Source organism: Entelurus aequoreus, linkage group LG26, assembly GCF_033978785.1.
Source record: "Entelurus aequoreus isolate RoL-2023_Sb linkage group LG26, RoL_Eaeq_v1.1, whole genome shotgun sequence".
In the NCBI taxonomy this organism is placed as follows: Eukaryota; Metazoa; Chordata; class Actinopteri; order Syngnathiformes; family Syngnathidae; genus Entelurus; species Entelurus aequoreus.
Window position 1 is genome coordinate 31,062,776 of NC_084756.1, and position 22,636 is coordinate 31,085,411.

Genomic DNA, 22,636 nt, shown 5'->3' on the forward strand with positions numbered 1-22,636 from the left:
GGCCAAATTAAATGATGTGGCAGAACACATTAAATGATGTAGCAGACCACATTGGATGACATGAAAGGCCGCATTATTGATGTGACAGACTACTTTAAATGACATGGAGGGCCACATTAATTGAAGTGACGGGTCACATTAAATGATGTGACGAACCACATTGAATGACCTGATGGACCACATTAAATGATATGGCATACCACATTGATTGGCGTGACAGGCCAAATTAAATGATGTGGCAGAACACATTAAATGATGTAGCAGACCACATTGGATGACATGAAAGGCCACATTATTGATGTGACAGACTACTTTAAATGACATGGAGGGCCACATTAATTGAAGTGACGGGTCACATTAAATGATGTGACGAACCACATTGAATGACCTGATGGACCACATTAAATGATATGGCATACCACATTGATTGGCGTGACAGGCCACATTAAATTATGTGGCATAATACATTAAATGATGTAGCAGACCACATTGGATGACATGAAAGGCCACGTTATTGAGGTGACAGACTACTTTAAATGACATGGCGGGCCACATTAATTGAAGTGGCAGACCACATTAAATTATTTGACAGACCACTTTGGATGACATGAAAGGCCACATTAACTGAATTGGCAGACCACATTAAATGACATGAAAGGCCACGTCACTGAGGTGACAGACCACATTAAATGATATGGCGGACCACTTTAAATTAATTGGCAGACCACATTAAATGATGTGACAGACCACATTGAATGACATAAAGGTCTACATGAAATAACAGGCCACATTATTGATGTGACAGACCACATTAAATGATATGGCAGGCCACATAAATGAAGTGGCAGATCACATTAAATGATATGACAGACCACATTAGATGACATGAAAGGCCACATCATTGAGGGGACGGACCACATTAAATAACATGGCGGGCCAAGTTAAATTAAGTGGCAGACCACTTTAAATGATGTGGCAGACCACATTGAATGACATGAAGGGCTTCATGAAATGACAGGACGGGCCACATGAAATGAAGTAGCGTGTCACATGAAATGAAGTGGCGGGCCACAGAAAATGAAGTGGCGGGCCAGATCCAGGCCTTGAGTTTGACACATGTGCTCCACGCTGTTCGTCGCCACCTATTAAATTAACCTACTCAGTGGCCTAGTGGTTAGAGTGTCCGCCCTGAGATCGGTAGGTTGTGAGTTCAAACCCCGGCCAAGTCATACCAAAGACTATAAAAATGGGACCCATTACCTCCTTGCTTGGCACTCAGCATCAAGGGTTGGAATTGGGGGTTAAATCACCAAAATGATTCCCGGGCGCAGCCACCGCTGCTGCTCACTGCTCCCCTCACCTTCCAGGGGGTGAACAAGGGGATAGGTCAAATGCAGAGGACAAATTTCACCACACCTAGTGTGTGTGTGTGACAATCATTGGTACTTTAACTTTAAATGTAATCAGAATTGATCAGTTTTTATTAGTTGCACTCGTTAAAAGGAATAATCAAAGCAACATGATATAAATCAAAGCTTTTTTCTAATCAAATGAATCGATTTAATGGATTAATTGTTGCAGCTCTGATATAGATACTTCATCAGTATCTAGTGTGACGTGTAAAACACTTGTTGGCCACTGGCAATCACTTTCAACACAACGGGCTGGTGAGTGTGCAGTGTCAATTGTGACCCTGTCCTAGAACTACCTTACATGCAGGCCGCGGTTAAAGCGCTGATACTACACATAAAATAACCCCGTTGCTGCTTAGTCGCATCTTCGCAGCATTCTCACTTAATTTTAAAAACAGCACTCGTACCTGACTTGCCAAAAATCTCATCACTCATATGATGATTGATGAGGGTGAGACTTCTAATAGCTTGTTTTACCTTGATTGACCTGAGCGCTCTGAATGGCGCTGGTGAATTACTATGCTGTTTTGGGCCATGTTGTTGGTGTTGTAACATTGGGACATTGTTTGCTAGGCATGCTTTATGGTGCCAACAGCATGCCTCTGAGGTTGCTGGCTGACCAATGGCATTCCAGCCGTTCCCACGGTTACCAGTGGAGGGTGAGGAATGGCTGCTCTTGTGGCTGATTTTCTAACCTGGCTAAACTAAATACAACTATTCACTAGGGCTGCAACTAACGATTAATTTGATAATCGATTAATCTGTCGATTATTACTTCGATTAATCGATTAATAATCGGATGAAAGAGACAAACTACATTTCTATCCTTTCCAGTATTGTATTGAAAAAAAAAACAGCATACTGGCACCATACTTATTTTGATTATTGTTTTTCAGCTGTTTGTACATGTTGCAGTTTGTAAATAAAGGTTTATTAAAAAAATTACAAATAAATAAATTTAAAAAAATAAAAAAATTGCCTCTGCGCATGCGCATAGCATAGATCCAACGAATCGATGACTAAATTAATTGCCAACTATTTTTATAATCGATTTTAATCGATTTAATCGATTAGTTGTTGCAACCCTATTATTCACTCTCTGCTGTAAAAGTCCCCTATTATGCGACCGGGACATTTTATGATGTTCTGGCAGTAATATGTAGTCCAAGATATTCATACTCGATATTTTTATTTTCCCAAAATATTTATTTATTTATGTATTTGTTTTTTGTTCATGCTTACAAACTTACCCAGCAGGCACAGTACATTAAGGCCATGTCTACACTAAGTTGTTTAACCCCTTAAATGAATAATTATTTAGCTTAAGCCCCGTTTCAGCCACACTAAACCAGCGTTTAAGGTCCCCCTCCTTGGACCAATTTTTACACGGGTAAATGCGCCGTGTATTTCTTGAATCTCCGGCACTTAGCTTTGTATGGACTCACTGAGCGTTTACAAACTGAGTTCGGAGAGGAAGTGACGTCAGAAAGAACCCGCCCCACACAGGAAGTGACATCAGAAAGAACGTGTCACAGCCAGCTTCATAATAAAGTGGTTTCGTAACTCGGAGCTAACTACTGGAAATATGAACCTTAATAGAAAGCGATAGCAGCTATTTTGGATACAACACATCTCAGACTTCAAGAGAACTTTCCAATGTCCAGGTCAGCTGTGATTCAACTTAGCGAAAGACTTTGTCCATTTGTCGAAGGAAAGTCAACGAGAATGAGGGCTCCCGTGGATGTGATAAAAAAGGTAGCGTGTGCTTTGTATTACCTGGCCGTCGAGGGAATACTAACTAAAGAAAACAGTGAATGCTTTCGGATTGGCAAAGCAGACTGTATCAGTTATTGTCCGCCATGTATGTGGCAGACTCAACGTCTAGGTCCAAAGTATATAAAGTCACCAAAAACGAATGGACAATGAAGAGTGAGGAGTTTCCTGACCAGATATCTACAGCCCCTAGTTAGATTGATGTTAAATGTTCTTTATCACATTGTTTACGTGTCTAATACAGATTTGATTAATTTATGATGGTGTGATTCACTACAATAGGGCCCCACAGCACACTGGATTCCAGTTAATTGAAATACCACAACACTGGATATTGTTCAGATAAGTTACATTTAAGAACTTGCACACAAAGCAACACTGGAGGTGACTATGACGTGCGCATTTTTCACGCATGCGTACTAGGTCGCGTTGCGCCGACGGACGGAGGCGGAGAGGGGGGTCTTAAACAGTAGCATTGTTGTGTGTGGACACGGATAAGGTTAGGTGTGATTTACCCTGGATAACCTTATCCGGCTTAGTGTAAACGGGGCCTAAGACAACGTTGAGAATTTGTTGAATTAGGTCCTGACGTTGGAACAACATGCTTTGTGACAGTGTTTAATCAATGTTGGGTTCTGACGTTGATTTGACCATTGAATTTTGGTCATTTCCCAACCGTTATTTTACAACACAAACTGTTGTCGTTCAAACAGCATGCTTTTTGACGACTTCTATTTAATGTCAGGTTGCGACGTTGGTTTGATCCAACGTTAGACATCAACGTTGTCTCAATTTCCAAATAGAACTATTTTGCAACGTTGTTTATAAGTCAGTTTAAAAAAACAGTTATGTATAATCAACATTGTGTCAATGTCTTGTGCATTCTGGGTAGGGAATAATTCACTGGTCACAGGAGGACATTGAGGGTGAAAACCAAAGGATTTCAATTAGATAGTTTTTGCTTATGTTTAGTTATTGTGTATTAGTTACTTTGTTTTGACAGCAATTGAATGTAATAAAAGAAAATTAGGGCTTAGTTCAAATATTGTGTTGACTTTGTTACACTGTCAATAGCACCCACCATAAATACATTAAACAAATTACAGTTAATACTAGGGCTGTTAAACGATTAAAATATTTAATCACAATTAATCACATTGTTCATAGTTACCGTAATTTCCGGACTATAAGCCGCACCTGACTATAAGCCGCACCAGCTAAATTTAGGGGAAAATACAGATTGCTCCATATATAAGCCGCACCCGACTATAAGCCGCAGGGTTTTGATGTGTAATTAGCGTAGTATATAGGGGTTCCTGCTACCACGGAGGGGATTGTCAGGACAGAGATGACTGTTTGGGAACGCAAAGCGTCCCATTTATTAACAATAAATCTTTCAATCATTCAATCAAACTTTCACATCTTTGACATGGCGAACAGCATTCGTGCAGAGTACAAATAATACAACGGTGCAAAGTAATACAAAGTGCTCGCCTGTACGTTATCAAAATAACCAGCCTACCGGTATATGAAAAGTCAGTCTTTAATCATTGTGTCATCGTCTTCCTCCTGCGTACTAAAACCACCGAAATCCTCTTCGTCGGTGTCGGAGAAGAACAGGCCGTAAATAAGCCGCACCCTTGTATAAGCCGCAGGGACCAGAACGAGGGGAAAAAGTAGCGGCTTATAGTCCGGAAATTACGGTAACTCAAAATGTACACAAAAATAGGTAAGAAAAGTGTGTGGCGTCCAAAAGAAGATGCATTTTCTTTCTCCTTATATTGTTTGTCAGCCACTTTGTATTGCTTATTACTGCACTCCCAATGTATTCAGGGGTCGACAACCCAAAATGTTGAAAGAGCCACAATGGACCAAAGACAAAAATACCAAAACAAATCTGTATGGAGCCGCAAAACTTAAAACCCTTATATAAGTCTTATAATTAAGGCAACCCATTATGTAAGTGTCTACATTAGCCTACTATCAAAATTACTACGTGTTGCAGGCTGACACAAATCTTTGTTGACAGAAATGTTGAAATGCAATATTTATTGTGCACATTTTCACAACATTGGAAAACATTCATAAAACAAATGCTTTTCAGAGGGTGAGATAACTCCTGGAAATGACTGGCTTAGAATGGCCAAAGGTATATATGTGTGTCCAAGTTAAAGGAAATGGCAGGCTGTGTAACATTTGGCATCGTATAACGCAGGGGTCACCAACGCGGTGCCCGCGGGCACCAGGTAGCCCGTAAGGACCAGATGAGTAGCCCGCTGGCCTGTTCTAAAAATAGCTAAAATAGCAGCACTTACCAGTAAGCTGCCTCTATTTTTTAAATTGTATTTATTTACTAGCATACTGGTCTCGCTTTGCTCGACATTTTTAATTCTAAGAGAGACAAAACTCAAATAGAATTTGAAAATCCAAGAAAAATATTTTATAGACTTGGTCTTCACTAACTGACAAAGAAACAGATAACAGATTTGGTGTCCAGTTCAAAGTGTGGCATGATTTATCTAAAAATTTGAGAGTTGACTTTTGTATTTTACATGAGTTATTATTTGTACAAACATGGTGCAAAGTAATTCATGATTTGTTAAAAAATGTTAGTGGCTAGCTATTTAAAATGGGATATTGTGATTTCACAAGACGGTCTTAGAAGTGATCATTTGAAAATGTTCAATTTGAAAAATGTGCACTTAGAGTAAATATAAAAATAAAGTGTTGCATATTGATATTTATCTGTTCCTATATATATTTATTGTGAGAAATCATTAAGATGATCAGTGTTTCCACAAAGATAAATATCATTAATTATTAATAATAACATAGAGTTAAAGGTAAATTGAGCAAATTGGCTATTTCTGGCAATTTATTTAAGTGTATATCAAATTGGTAGCCCTTCACATTAATCAGTACCCAAGAAGTAGCTCTTGGTTTCAAAAAGGTTGGTGACCCCTGGTATAACGGCACACAAACAACTATCAGAAATGCAGTCAATATTACATACAGATAATGTGTCATGAGACAGGCAAATATAAATTAAATACACAGATGACATAAGTAAAGGAAATTAACTGAGCTCAAATATAACCAAAATCGAGGCATAATGAGGCAATATGTACATACAGTTAGCATGTAAGCATCGATTAGCTTGCAGTCATGCATTGACCGAATATGCCTGATTAGCACTCCAACAAGTGAATAACAATAACAAAGCTCACATTTGTGTATTCACACACAGCATAAAAAGTTTGGTGGACAAAATGAGACAAAGGAGGAGTGGCATAAAACACGTCCTTCTGTGGCAACGCCGGAGAAAGTTGTACATGTAAACAAACTACAGTGTGTTCAAGGACCGCCAAAATTAGTAGGACAAAACGGCGCTCGCCAAATACTCTCATCAGTGAAGCAGTTTAATATAAACAGTGGGATTTCTAACAATTAGGGAGGTTTGTGTCATGTTTTTCCTCCTACAGAAACCATATTAAAACAAAAAATATATATTTTTCCCCCACCTTTTTCCATTTTCATACATTTTGGAAAAAGATCCAGGCTAGAGTGCATTGTCCTTTTTTTGAGTGGTAGAAAACCTTAGAGATGAATACCAATCTTGCTGCCTTTCTCTCACATAATGTACATTACAACATATTTTGCTTTTATTTTCCTTTTGCCGCCTCAAAGCCACGACAGTCTGATACGGCATTCTTTCACTCACTCCTTAAATTAATCACATCATTGGTAACTAGCAGGCGGTATTTATTCCATCATCCTGACAACTTTGATTGACAGCTCAGCGGGGGAGGCGGCATGTTTTTTTCCTCATTCAAAATCAGCTGGCGCTGTTTAGCCGCAGCCAAATTGCACTTCGTCTGTTTGGAAATGCCCTGGCAACCGGGACGGGACGGAAAAATCTTGACAAAACCTTGAAAGTTTAAGCGAGCAGAGTTTTAACCGAAATGGCTGAAAGTGTCTGGTCAGGATTTGTCAAGAGAAGCTTAGGGGACGATTCCGTGGAAGAAGTAACACACACACACACACACATACACACACACATGCTGTACAAAAGTGGTCTCACTGGCTGCCAGATAAACTGAAGTAATAACAGTGCCATCTCAGCTAATTTTAGCTCTGTATTGAATGTGCCACCCCTGGAACTCACGGCAACATTTCTGACTGGGCTTTGCTGGATGTTCCATGTCTTGTTCCTCTCCAAACTAGAGCCGCCTTTTTACGGTTTCTTATTCTCACACTTTCAATTTATTTTCCTTTCTTCCTTTCATTCCTTTCCTCCTTCATAATCCGCAACCTGTCAGCCTCTCATCCGCCATGAAGCCTTGCTGCGTTATCCCTTCAGCTATTCTCGGATCCATCATTGTGAAAATAAAGTGGTGTTAAAGTGTTAAAGTTCAAGTTTTGTTTGCCGATTTTTGCCCACGAACAAATTAAAAAGATGGTTTGACACAAACAGACTATCCTTAAACCTCAGTAAGACTAAAACAATGCTATTTGGTAAAAGTAGAAAGGAAAGTCAAACACAAATACAAATAGAATAGAAATTGAAAGAGTAAATGAAACCACATTTCTAGGTATAATGATTGATGATAAAATGAACTGGAAACCTAATGTAAAAATACATACCCATTTTTTTATACGTAATTTTTTTATATACATGTTACAGGTTATATATCTTTTATTATTGAATGTATCAAATGTGATGAATATTTAATGGACCACAATAGAAACAAGCTTTTTGTTCCATCCGTTTGCCTTTTTAAAGCATTACATGGATTCAATTCTTTAAGATGTCGATAAACTTCTCAATCAATCAATCAATCAATCAAAAACACGTCAATAATGAATAAAGCAAAACATGTTCTAGACCAAAAATCAGTCCATATTCTCTACTGCTCGCTAGTGTTACCATATCTGAGTTATTGTGTAGAAATATGGGAAAATAACTACATAAGTACACTTCATTCATTAAGGGTGTTACAAATAAGATCAGTTAGAATAATACATAATGTTGGATATAGAGAACATACAAACCCTTTATTCATTGAATCAAGATTACTGAAATTCCTGGACATAGTGAATTTGTAAACAGCTAAAATTATACACAAAGCAATCTACAATCTGCTACCCAATAATATACAACAATTCTTCTCAACAAAAGAGGAGAAATACAATCTTAGAGAAAAATGTATTTTAAAACATTTGTATGCACGTACAACACTTAAAACCTTCAGTATATCAGTATGTGGAATTAAATTAAATTATTACAAGCTCAGGAATTTGCATGCACGATGCACGGCCCATCATTGTTTTGATTATAATATTTTTATGATCGTGACAAGCCAAAATCTAAATCGAGATACAAATTTGATCAAATGTCCAGCCCTAAGGCTTACAGGTGAAACTACAAAAACGTATGCAAAGTTTTGTTTATTCCAACAATTAGATTTACAACGTGGAACTGATATATGATATAGGCTCATAACTCAACTCAAGTTATGTCAAACCTTCTTTTGATATAATTTTGATGTATATGGTTTACAGCTTATGAAAACCTCAAATTACAAATTTCAGAAAATTTGGGGCTTCAAAAACTGTAAGCCAGGGGTCCCCAAACTTTTTGACTCGGGGGCCGCATTGGGTTAAAAAAATCTGGCCAGGGGCCGGGCTGTGTATATATATATATAATATATATATATATATATATATATATATATATATATATATATATATATATATATATATATATATATATATATATATATATATATATATATATATGTATATATATATATGTATATATATATATAGGTAGAGCGCGCCAAAATCTGGAAAATAATAATAATAATAAGTATATATATATATGTGTGTGTGTGTATATATACACACTACCGTTCAAAAGTTTGGGGTCACCCAAATAATTTTGTGGAATAGCCTTCATTTCTAAGAACAAGAATAGACTGTCGAGTTTCAGATGGAAGTTCTCTTTTTCTGGCCATTTTGAGCGTTTAATTGACCCCACAAATGTGATGCTCCAGAAACTCAATCTGCTCAAAGGAAGGTCAGTTTTGTAGCTTCTGTAACGAGCTAAACTGTTTTCAGATGTGTGAACATGATTGCACAAGGGTTTTCTAATCATCAATTAGCCTTCTGAGCCAATGAGCAAACACATTGTACCATTAGAACACTGGAGTGATAGTTGCTGGAAATGGGCCTCTATACACCTATGTAGATATTGCACCAAAAACCAGACATTTGCAGCTAGAATAGTCATTTACCACATTAGCAATGTATAGAGCAGGGGTCACCAACCTTTTTAAAACCAAGAGCTACTTCTTGGGTAGTGATTAATGCGAAGGGCTACCAGTTTGATACACACTTAAATAAATTGCCAGAAATAGCCAATTTGCTCAATTTACCTTTAACTCTCTGTTATTATTAATAATTAATGATATTTATATTTGTGGAAACACTGATCCTCTTAATGATTTCTCACAATAAATATATATAGAAACAGATAATGAAAATGAAAATGTTTTTTTTTATATAAAATACTGTCTGTTCTTTTAATTTTTTTTTTATCTTTGTTTGTTTAATATTCATTGTAAAGTTCAGCTGTTTTTTCAGTGGGGCCTTGGCTCCACTGCAAGCATGAATAAATAAAGTCAAGTCAAGTCATAAATATCAATATGCAACACTTTATTTTTATATTTTCTCTAAGTGCACATTCTTCAAATTGAACATTTTCAAATGATCACTTCTGAGACAGTCTTGTGAAATCACAAAATCCCATTTTAACTAGCTAGCCACTAACATTTTTTAACAAATCATGAATTACTTTGCACCATGTTTGTACAAATAATAACTCATGTAAAATACAAAAGTCAATTTTCAAATTTTTAAATAAATCATGTCACACTTTGAACTGGACCGTCAGTTAGTGAAGACCAAGTCTTTAAAATATTTTCTTGGATTTTCAAATTCTATTTGAGTTTTGTCTCTCTTAGAATTAAAAATGTCGAGCAAAGCGAGACCAGCTTGCTAGTAAATAAATAACATTTAAAAAATAGAGGCAGCTTACTGGTAAGTGCTGCTATTTGAGCTATTTTTAGAACAGGCCAGCGGGCTACTCATCTGGTCCTTACGGGCTACCTGGTGCCCGCGGGCACCGCGTTGGTGACCCCTGATCTAGTTAGAATGCACTAAAGATATGAAGACATACTCTGTGTTCTTGTCTCACAAAAAGATTCAACAAACAAAAAAATGCAGTTCCCCTTTAAGTTTACCGTGATGGACATTTACGAATGTAAAATAAAATCAATGTGTTTACTCTCCTAGCTAGGATTCAATTTACCCTATTTATTGTTCACGTTAAGTAGCTGCATGCCTCCTTAGACAAACATCTTTTCACATGCTCTTCTTGTCGTCTGGCTACATGGCGCCATCACCCACAAGTGAAACAAATACTCCAAAGCCCTCCATAAAATAAGAATCTACTTAGTTTTCCCTCTTTCGTCTTGACCTAGCACATTAATTCCAAGTGACCCTTGTCAAGTAACGAAGAAGGAAGAATTTGGCTACCAAACACAACAAACATACATCCTTTGGCATGAGAGAAAATAGACAGAAGACAATTTGTTTGATAGTTACTTGAGGAATTCCGCAGGTATATGTTGTTCCCAGTCTTGTTCAGGAATGGGTACCCAATTTGGTACTTTAATAGGCACAGACTGAATTCCATCAACGCTGGAAAAATCAAACGGTGCCATATTAAATACCTTTGTTGTGACGTCACATCCAGACTAGGTTGGCGCAAAACACAGACTGCCAACAAAGTAAGTATGCTTAATAGAAAACAGAAGTACATAAAGTAAGGCTCCACTTTACAAATGTCCTAGCTCTATGCTACTTTACATTGGATTTGCTAAAGACATGCTACTGATTAAGGCCCCTTCTGCACTAAGCCGGCTAAGGTTATCCAGGGTAAGTCCCACCTAACCTTATCCTTGTCCACACACATACAATTGTTGTTTAAGACAACCCCCTCCGCACGTCATAGTCACCTCCAGTGTTGCTTTGTGTGCAAGTTCTTATATTAAATTTAACTTATCAGAACAATATCCAGTGTTGTGGTATTTTAATTAACTGGAATCCAGTGTGCTGTGGAGCTCTATTGTAGTGAATCACACCTGAGCTATCATAAATGAATCAAATCTTTATTAGACATGTAAATAATGTGATAAAGAACATTTTACATCAATCAATCTAGGGATCTAGATATCTGATCAGGACACTCCTCACTCTTTTGCCTTCACCTTCATTGTCCATTCGTTTTTGGTGATTTTATATACTCTGGACCTAGACGTTGAGTCCGCGACATACATGGCGGACAATAACTGAAACAGTCTGCTTTGCCAGTCCAAAAGCATTCGCCGTTTTTTGTAGTCTTCCCTCGACGGCCAGGTAATACAAAGCACACGATACCTTTTTTATCAAATCCCCGGTAGCCCGCATTCTCGTTGTCTCTCCTTCGACAAATGGACAAAGTTTTTTCGGTAAGTAGAATCACAGCTGACCCAGCCGGACATTGGAAAGTTCTCTTGCCGTCTGAGATGTGTTGTATCCCAAATAGCTGCAATCGCTTTCTCTTAAGGTATTCTTGTGTGATTTCCACAAGCGTCTGTACGAGGCTTAGGCTAAATAATTATTTGTTTAATGAGTTATCCGGCTTAATGTAGACAGGGTCTCACATTAGCGAATTTACATGGCGATGTCAGCACCCTCATGTCATATTCTTATAAAAAACTGAAAAACAGTTGCTGCCAACTAGGTCAAAAAGTGACTTAGATAACCAATGAACACACTACTGCTTTTATTAAGACAGTTTCTCATGCACATTCTTCATTTTTCATGGCTATGAAAACAAGAGATTTAAAAGTTGTCCAAAGAATCATCAGTGCTGACACAGAATCGTGCCTAATCTTTGGTGACATCAAGACATTTCCTAAAATACAATATTTGCTCCTGGAAAGTGAAACAAATAAGATGCATTATCCACACAATCTACTCGTGGTATTTTGTATCAATATTATGAATCAGATCATTACCAAATCTGTGGTGAACGAGAAAGGGCAAGATCATAGACCGGGGCTATTCAACTAAATTGCTTTAAGTTTTATTTTCAGTCTATTATCTTTATCAGAATTACACATTTTGTGGAAAAATAGCCCTTTTTTTGCAAAATACAAGCATTAACTGCAGTGGACACGAGCCTTTGGAAGGTTTAAAGAAGATCGAGCATTGTCCTTGCTCACTGTTTTTTTTTATTTATATAGTACACACTACTGAGATAGGCTCCAGCGGCCCCCGTGACCTAGAAGGGAATAAGCGGTAGAAAATGGATGGATGGATGGATGGACACTACTCAGACATATTCATCCTGAGTACCTAACACCCAATATGCCCCGGTCTGTCACTCAAATGTTCATTTGTGTGCAACATAAAGACAAATAACAATTCCTATTGTCACAAAATGCACACCCAAAGATACACTAATATGATAATTGATTGTATTAATTTATATTATATGTTTTATATAATTAATTTTCCAGACTACAGAGCACACGGGTATATAAGCCGCACCCATGAAATTCTAGTGAAAACATAGTCCGCACTGGACTATAAACCGCAGATACAGTCGTGGTCAAAAGTTTACATAGACTTGTAAAGAACATAATGTCATGGCTGTCTTGAGTTTCCAATAATTTCTACAACTCTTATTTTTTTGTGATAGAGTGATTGGAGCACATACTTGTTGAACTTTCCTCCAGAAGGTCTTATCTTTGTCCATGTGATGTCAGATGAAACAAATTGAGCTGTTTGGACACAATACCCAGCAATATGTTTGGAGGAGAAAAAGTGAGGCCTTTATTCCCAGGAACACCATTCCTACCGTCAAGCATGGTGGTGGTAGTATTATGCTCTGGGCCTGTTTTGCTGCCAATGGAACTGGTGCTTTAAATGGGAGGATTACCTCCAAATTCTTCAGGACAACCTAAAATCATCAGCCCGGAGGTTGGGTCTTTTGGGCGCAGTTGGGTGTTCCAACAGGACAATGACCCCAAACACACGTCAAAAGTGGTAAAGGAATGGCTAAATCAGGCTAGAATTAAGGTTTTAGAATGGCCTTCCCAAAGTCCTGACTTAAACGTGTGGACAATGCTGAAGAAACAAGTCCATGTCAGAAAACCAACACATTTAGCTGAACTGCACCAATTTTGTCAAGAGGAGTGGTCAAAAAGTCAAGCAGAAGCTTGCCGGAAGCTTGTGGATGGCTACCAAAAGTGCCTTATTGCAGTGAAACTTGCCAAGGGACATGTAACCTAATATTAATATAGCTGTATGAATACTTTTGACCCAGCAGATTTGCTCACATTTTCAGTAGACCCATAATACATTCATAAAAGAACCAAACTTCATGAATGTTTTTTGTGACCAACACGTATGTGCTCCAATCACTCTATCACAAACAAATGAGAGTTGTAGAAATTATTGGAAACTCAAGACAGCCATGACATTATGTTCTTTACAAGTGTATGTTCACTTTTGACCACGACTGTATATATGTTGCGAAATTAGTTATATACACAAAGTTGTAAACGTTGTAAATGTTTATTTTACACACCTTAATTGTTTCCAAATGGTGCTTGTAAAACGGCTAATAAAAAAAACAAAGTTTTCATCATGGACCCACTAGCTCCAAACAGACCCAATAACACCACGGTCTTTGTGAATTTTCTAAGGAATTTGTGAAACTGAAACAATACGACAAGAATACCGTTATAACTTGATAATACTACACAGACACTCGTAAACAAGTTAGCATATTAGCTAGTGCTAACGATGTTAGCTTCAATAAAATACGATAGCACGTACAAATTTGCATGAAAACACTCCTACAGACATCACGCATGGGACGGTTGAGTAAGTATAAACAGTTTTAGTTATATTGTAAAACGTACAAATGTTGCTTGGAGTGATGAATGGAGCATCCATGTGAGGCTCAAAGACTGAACGACACTTTTACTTTAAGTTGAAAGGACTCATTGGAAGGACACTGCTGCACCTACAGTGACCAACCTCCTCCAAAAGATGGCGCCATAGCACATGTTTGGTCTTTTTCTAACTCTTGAATTGTGGCCGTCAGCAAAGAAAAATCCAAACTTAGCCGCACCGTTTTATAAGCTGCATGGTTCAAAACATAGGAAAAAAAGTAGTAACTTACAGTGCGGAATTTACGGTATCATGTAAAAGGTCTTTGCTCTGCACATGAATGCCACACATAAACATTACTTGCAGCTGAATGTAATTGTAATGAATGGAAACATAGTGATACATCTATGTGGTATTTACAAGATGATGACATAACAACTGCATTGCATCTTCCACTGCAAACATAGTTGACTTGTTTAAGACTTAAACAAGCAGGTGTTCACTTCCCTGCTGTGAGATGTTACATTATGTTGGTGGTGTACAATCTCTTCCGAATAAAAAAATATTTTTTTCACATCTTTGTTTCCATCAATTACATATACTACTTATAAGAGTACCGAAGAACACAGGTATTGATAAGGAATATTATATTGGTATTGATTTTATAGATATTGTAGTGCAGTGTTTTTCAACCTTTTTTGAGCCAAGGCACATTTTTTGTGTTGAAAAAATCCGGCGGCACACCACCAGCAGAAATCCTTAAAAAACAAAACTCAGTTGACAGTAAAAAGTCGTTGTCGCAATTGTTGGATATGACTTTAAACCATAACCAAGCGTGCATCAATATAGCTCTTGTCTGTAGTAGGTGTACTGTCACCACCTGTCACATCACGCCGTGACTTATTTGGAGTATTTTGCTGTTTTCATGTGTGTAGTGTTTTAGTTCTTGTCTTGCGCTCCTATTTTGGTGGCTTTTTCTCTTTTTTTGGTATTTTCCTGTAGCAGTTTCATGTCTTCCTTTGAGCGATATTTCCCGCATATACTCTGTTTTAGCAATCAAGAATATTTCCGTTGTTTTTATCCTTCTTTGTGGGGACATTGTTGATTGTCATGTCATGTTCGGATGTACATTGTGGACGCCGTCTTTGCTCCACAGTAAGTCTTTGCTGTCGTCCAGAATTCTGTTTTTGTTTACTTCATAGCCAGTTCACTTTTAGTTTCTTTCTGCATAGCCTTCCGTAAGCTTCAATGCATTTTCTTAGGGGCACTCACCTTTTGTTTATTTTTGGTTTAAGCTTTAGACACCTTTTTACCTGCACGCTGCTTCCCGCTGTTTCCGACATCTACAAAGCACTTAGCTACCGGCTGCCACCTACCGATATGGAAGAGTATTACACGGTTACTCTGCCGAGCTCTAGACAGCACCGACACTCAACAACAACACATAATTCCCAGACTATAATTATTGGTTTGCAAAACATATTTTTTAACCCAAATAGGTGAAATTAGATAATCTCCCACGGCACACCAGACTGTATCTCACGGCACACTGCTGTAGCGGTTCCTTTAAGGACATAATTCACCACACCTGTTTACTTGACTTTGTCATCATTATTCAACTGTCATTGTTCTATTGTGCACATAACAATGTTGTTCTTGCTTAGCATTCATCTACAGTAGGCAGTTAAGAGTGAGTAATTCGGTGCGGCCCCTTTAAGTGACCGTCAGGAGATTTACCCAAAGGTGGGGGTTTGATGTAAGCATTCATTCAGTCTTCTCTTTGATGGAATAAACGGCGCACATGTTTTTGTGTGCCAAAGATACCTCAAGTTGTTTTGCTTTCGCATGATGAGGTGGCGACTTGTCCGTGGTGTACTCCGCCTTCCGCCCGAATGCAGCTGAGATAGGCTCCAGCACCACCCGCGACCCCAAAAAGGGACAAGCGGTAGAAAATGGATGCAGTGTTTCCCATAAACTGCCAAGATACCTGTGGAGGTGGGGGTGTGGCTATGGGCGTGGTCACTTTGACATCATTGAGTAATTTGCATAATTTACTACAATGATATGATTTTCTCTAAAAAGGCTCAAAAAATGAATACTTACTAATTAATAATAACAGTTTTGTTTTAAACGTCCATCCATCCATCCATTTTACAATATAATTACAACACTTTATGTACATATTTATATACAGATGTAAACAATAAGTTATTCACTGAAATATATTTATTAATTGTGGTTCTTACAAAAAATATATCTTATAAAAATGTAAAAGCTAAAATGTCTCTTAAAGCTCTGCCCCTTTAATTAGTGCATACTAAATAATTTAACTTTAGCCTACTATTACAACCATATTATTTACCAGCAACATAAAGTGAAACAGAGGCAGAGGTGTCCTGCCCCAGTCAGTAACAAATAAACAGAAAACAGTAGTGGTGGTAGATAGACACAAAGCTTCATCAAACATCTGATCCACTGAACAAAGAGCTCCAAAAATCTTGATCCTACACTTCTCTTTTGTAAAGTAAATCTGAACAGCCGATATGGGCATCTACATCAACTATATGATTTGCCTGAGAAGCTGGACAGGACAAAAAAAAAAAAGACGAAAAATCTATTTGTGGCGGCCTTAATTCTTTCGTGGCGGGCCGCCACAAATATATGAATGTGTGGGAAACACTGGGATGGATGGATGGTTAGAGTGTCCGCCCTAAGAGCGGTAGGTCGTGAGTTCAAACCCCGGCCGAGTCATACCAAAGACTATAACAAATGGGACCCATTACCTCCCTAAGGGTTGGAATTGGGGGTTAAATCACCAAAAGTTATTCCCGGGCGCGGCCACCACTGCCGCTCACTGCTCCTCTCCCCTCCCAGGGGGTGATCGAGGGTGATGGGTCAAATGCAGAGAATAATTTTGCCACACCTCGTGTGTGTGTGACAATCATTGGTACTTTAACTTTAATTACAAGCGCAACAATACCAATATAACGATACACATCCCTACAAGTTTTTTTCCCCCATGCGAGTCAGACTCTTCTTCCTGTTACTCACACATATAAGATAATGGTCATAAATACAGCAGAGTCAATCTTATTTAGCTTGCTTGCTTGTTATGAAAATGTAAACCAAAAAAAATGGGCTACTTGCTGTTCAAAAAGCAAATCCTCGACGATACCATATTTGTGAAAAAGTTTTCATCAAATTCTGAATTTGTCCCACAATATTAAAATTCCAACTTTTTTTTTTTTTAAACTTGTTTTCACTGAATATTTTGGAGTTAAAGAAGCAGCATGTCCAAAAATGTCCACGGCGGTGTCTGTTGCAGTGTTGTAACTGAATAGCTGCTACACGTTCATGCCAAAGATAACACAGTGAATTGCTTATGACATGAACCTTACTGTGATATTACACTTGCAGTCTGGAAATGTCTCTCCTGTGTTACTGCTTCTAACCTGTAGTGAGCCACTCCATGCCGTGCCCTACAGCTAGATTTGTGTTTTTTAAAACCAAATAGCTGCATGGTAGGCTGCCTGGTTGACTGAATGACAGGAATGCGGTCTATTTCGGGAACGGTGGAAGCCCCCCTCGCTTGCTCCTGTTGTCCCCTCCTGGGGCTCGTCTGACATGACTCTTTATCCTCAGCAAGACGAGAGCACTTCACACTTCTTCGGCTGAAACCGAAGCTCTACCTCCAGCCTTCTCATTGAGTCTGCAGGCTATTTTTACTGTCAGGGGCCAATCCTGCCACACTAACACCGCCGGCTCGTTGCATCACAGGCAAAGTCTCGCGTGTTGTACTTGCATGTGTGCAAAAAGTGTAACGGTTAAGTAGAAAACATGGATGCCAGGTACAGCATGACTATAAATAACTGCAGCTGCTGGACACAAACGGACCACAACATTTGGTACACATGCAAAAGCGTATGAGATAAAATACCAGAGCTGTAAAAAGGAGTCATGACTTTTTTAAAGATAATAGTGCTCAGTTTTGATGCGTCATAATGAAAGGTACATTGGTACCTCTGTTTTAATTTTTAAAGGATTTTCACTTCATGAATTGTTTTTGTTTGCTCTTGAAAATGGACCTGGCAGTTTCATAATATCAAGTAGTTTTTGAGTAATCAAACAACTAACTGTACTTGGAAGTTAAAGTTAAAGTACCACTGATAGTCACACACACACTAGGTGTGGTGAAATGACCCTCTGCATTTGACTCATCCCCCTGAGAGGTGAGGGGAGCAGTGAGCAGCAGCGGTGGCCGCGCTCGGGAATCATTTTTGGTGATTACCCATTTTAGCTGCTTGATATTTCTGATTGATTCCAAAACTTTAAAGGCCTACTGAAACCTACTACTACCGACCACGCAGTCTGATAGTTTATATATCAATGAAGAAATCTTAACATTGCAACACATGCCAATACGGCCGGGTTAACTTATAAAGTGCAATTATAAATTTCCCGGGAAATACCGGCTGAAAACGCCTCGGTATGATGACGTTTGCGCGTGACGTCACGGGTGGAAGCAGACATTTTGGAATAGCACGGTGGCCAGCTTAAGTCGTCTGTTTTCATCACAAAATTCCACAGTATTCTGGACATCTGTGTTGGTGAATCTTTTGCAATTTGTTTAATGAACAATGGAGACAGCAAAGAAGAAAGCTGTAGGTGGGATCGGTGTATTAGCAGCTGGCTACAGCAACACAACCAGGAGGACTTTGAGTTGGATAGCAGACGCGCTATCCGACGCTAGCCGCCGACCGCACCGATGATCGGGTGAAGTCCTTCGTCGCGCCGTCGATCGCTGGAACGCAGGTGAGCACGGGTGGTGATGAGCAGATGAGGGCTGGCGTAGGTGGAGAGCTAATGTTTTTAACATAGCTCTGTCGAGGTCCCGTAGCTAAGTTAGCTTCAATGGCGTCGTTAGCAATGGCATTGCTAGGCTTCGCCAGGCTGGACAGCATTAACCGTGTGGTTACAGGTCCAGGGTTTGGTTCGGTGTCTCCTGATAGTAGTATTGTTGATCTTCTGTCTATCCTTCCAGTCAGGGGCATGTTTCTTCTGTTTCTATCCGCAGTTAAGCACGATGCTATCACGTTAGCTCCGAAGCTAAAGTGCTTCACCGATGTATTGTCGTGTAGATAAAAGTCACTGTGAATGTCCATTTCGCGTTCTCGACTCTCATTTTCAAGAGGATATAGTATCCGAGGTGGTTTAAAATACAAATCTGTGATCCACAATAGAAAAAGGAGAAAGTGTGGAATCCAATGAGCCCTTGTACCTAAATTACGGTCAGAGCGAAAAAAGATACACCCTGGCGTCCTGCACTGCACTCTAATCCTTCACTCTCACTTTTCTCATCCACGAATCTTTCATCCTCGTTTAAATTAATGGGGTAATCGTCGCTTTCTCGATCCGAATCGCTCTCGCTGCTGGTGTAAACAATGTGCAGATGTGAGGAGCTCTTCAACCTGTGACGTCACGCTACTTCCGGTACAGGCACAGCTTTTTTTATCAGCGACCAAAAGTTGTGAACTTTATCGTCGATGTTCTCTACTAAATCCTTTCAGCAAAAATATGGCAATATCGCGAAATGATCAAGAATGACACATAGAATGGATCTGCTATCCCCGTTTAAATATGAAAATCTCATTTCAGTAGGCCTTTAAGGAGGTTGTTACAGACATAAACAAGGTAGGAGTCAAACTTTCACATACTTTTATTATTCAATGTTTTATCATTTATACTTAGTATTGCATCGTCATCAAGGTCTGATGTGGGGGTTGTTAAAAGTGTTAAAAGTTGTTCTTCAGTCTATTATAGCTTGCTTTAATCAATGAAAACTGAAGAGTTATTTTGGTACAAATGGTTGTTGTTATGTCACAATCAGTGCTTTGCTGTGTGGCAACAAATAAAAGTAATGTAAGTATTCTTATATGCGTAACTGTGTGTGTGTGTGTGTGCGTGCGAGTCAAATAGTTCGTTTTCAATTAAAAACAAGCTCAAAGACTGAGTCACCAATGCGTGGATTTATTTGTTTGGGCACTGAATTTTACTGATGATATGCGGACTAACGGACTAGTTTGTTAGATGCAATGTTTGGTCGTACGAAAACCTAGACGGCATACAAAAAAATTAACTTTTGGTGAAAATTTTTGTTGAAAACCTAACAAGTTGGCCTGGTGGTTAGCGTGTTGGATATACCGAGGTCAAGGGTTTGAATCTCTCTTTGGGCATCTCTTTGTAGATGTGTACATACATGTTAGGAAAATTGAAGACACTAACTTTCCATTGACTATAAAGAGGACAAGCAGTCAAGCAAAAAACGACAAGGGACCGTATTGAGACAAACTGTACCCAAAAGCGCGCTACCAAAAAAAAATAGATGTAATAATATAAGCTATCAGCATGTCCAACAACGAGAGATTTGAATCAAGTACAAATGTCGCCAAACTTCTCTTTATTTCGTCAACACAGTCAGTTTTAATACCGGTGAAGACTTTCAGAATGCAAAGTCTCTTCAGGCACATTGTCCTTTGTTCAAATTGTGCGTAATGTATGGCTTTTATCTCTTTTGTGTCCGAGATGCGTGAGGTCCCCCGGCCTCATTTCATAAGCAGGTTTCCCCGAAATAAACCAGCCCATTTTTTATTTTAAATACTTTGATCGCTGTGCTACCTCTTCGAAAATAATACTCATTCATTTTGTGGTTACCCAAGACTAAAAGTGAACAGACATGTTTATTTTACAAAAATACTGTACGTTGTCTATTACCCGGAGCTAGCTTTGCTAATAACGCTTACAGCCTACGAAAACTGACTAACATATGTTTTGATTCAAATTTACCAGTCTGAAAATGCCGTGAACACACCAACATGTACCAGGTGATGGCGTTAAAAGTATAGTTGGATCACGGCTTTGAGTTTGATCGTCTTGAGGCTGCTATCCAGGCTACTCGCCATTTCTTTATTAGCTTCATAACCCGACTTACTTCGGTTTTGCTGGATATTACAACAAAATTCACCAAATCCTTATTTTTTCTAAAGTGATCATGACCACGATTCGGACAGTTAATGATTGCCGCACATTTGCACCATGTTTTGAACTTGTTTTAAAATTCGCCCATGTAAATAGCTATTCAGAGTCCAGCAAGACCCCCGATGCAATGTATTTCCACGTCAAATTCTTAAGCCCTATTGTCAACTATTCTAAGAGTCCCGTTGGATGGATATATGAAATGTCATCTGGGTGTACCTAATGATCTGCACTCCTATTTCCATGCCAGTGCTTTAAATGAACAGACTAACGTTGCCTGAGAGAGACAAGAAGCGCTCAACATCCTATACTATAATATATCAGTATATATTTTATACTGTATATATAATATGTAAATATCACATATACAGTATGTTATATTTTATATTGCTACTATGGTACATGTTTAGTCTACTTTATACCTGCATTATCCTTTTCATCCTTACCCTTTCCATCCTTTGTAACTGAGCTATTGTGTGGAACAATTTCCCTTGCGGATCAATAAAGTTTGTCTAAGTCCAAGTCTAACCCCATGTCATGCGGATACAGATACGCTTTAATGGGAATGATGCGTAAAACCTATTTTGCAGAGCAGTTGGTGGTACAAACACAGGGTCTAAAAAGCCCTTTTTTAGAGGAAGGCATGGGAAAATGTGAGAAAGTAACATGTTCATTTATAGTTTTACTGTACAGCTGCCCTCGCAGTGTAGTTATGGCCTCCATGTTCCCTGTCATTATGCATAAACAGCAGCCATTTGTCCTCACTGGCGGTAATGCAGAAGCGCACAGGCATCTTGAATTTAACTTTCAAGAATCATAACCGCTGAAAAGAAGGAGTGGGAATTATTGAGTAACTTCAATATTATCCCAGGCAATCGTTAAAATACAGGGATTGAGCGGTATTATGTAGAGCCTACGTTCTAATAGAAGGTCAAAATCATCAAAATATGTGGATATTTGACAGTCATAAGATATACCGTATTGACCGAGATATAAGATGGTATTTTTTTTTAACCAAAAAAAACTCTTAAAAAAAAGATAAGATACTTTCATTTTTTTGGAGTATAGTTTTATAAATGCAAACACGCAGGTGTCAGCTCCTCATCCCAAATGTGAGTCAGTGCTTTCATTTCTGTCACTCAATTTTTGTTGTTGTTGCAATTTACCAGTCTTTACTTCACTGACATTGAAAACATGATTTAAAAAAAGATAGTTTGTCTTTGTATAGAAAAAATATATTTCAAAGAGTGGTCTTGAAAAGAAGGGTTGTCTTATATTCAGTGTCTTCTCAGGCCCCGTTTACACTAAGCCGGATAAGGTTATCCAGGGTAAATCACACCTAACCTTATCCGTGTCCACACACATACAATGGTCGTTTAAGAGGGGTGCGACTTATACTCAGGAGCGAC

The 22,636-nt window shown here is 38.6% G+C and overlaps 1 protein-coding gene across 1 annotated transcript in view; it reads left to right on the forward strand.

The window, feature by feature from the left end:
* snta1 (syntrophin, alpha 1) overlaps nt 1–22,636 on the forward strand; it is an 84,756-nt gene that overhangs the window by 41,814 nt on the left and 20,306 nt on the right. The gene's annotated exons all lie outside the window — the stretch shown is intronic.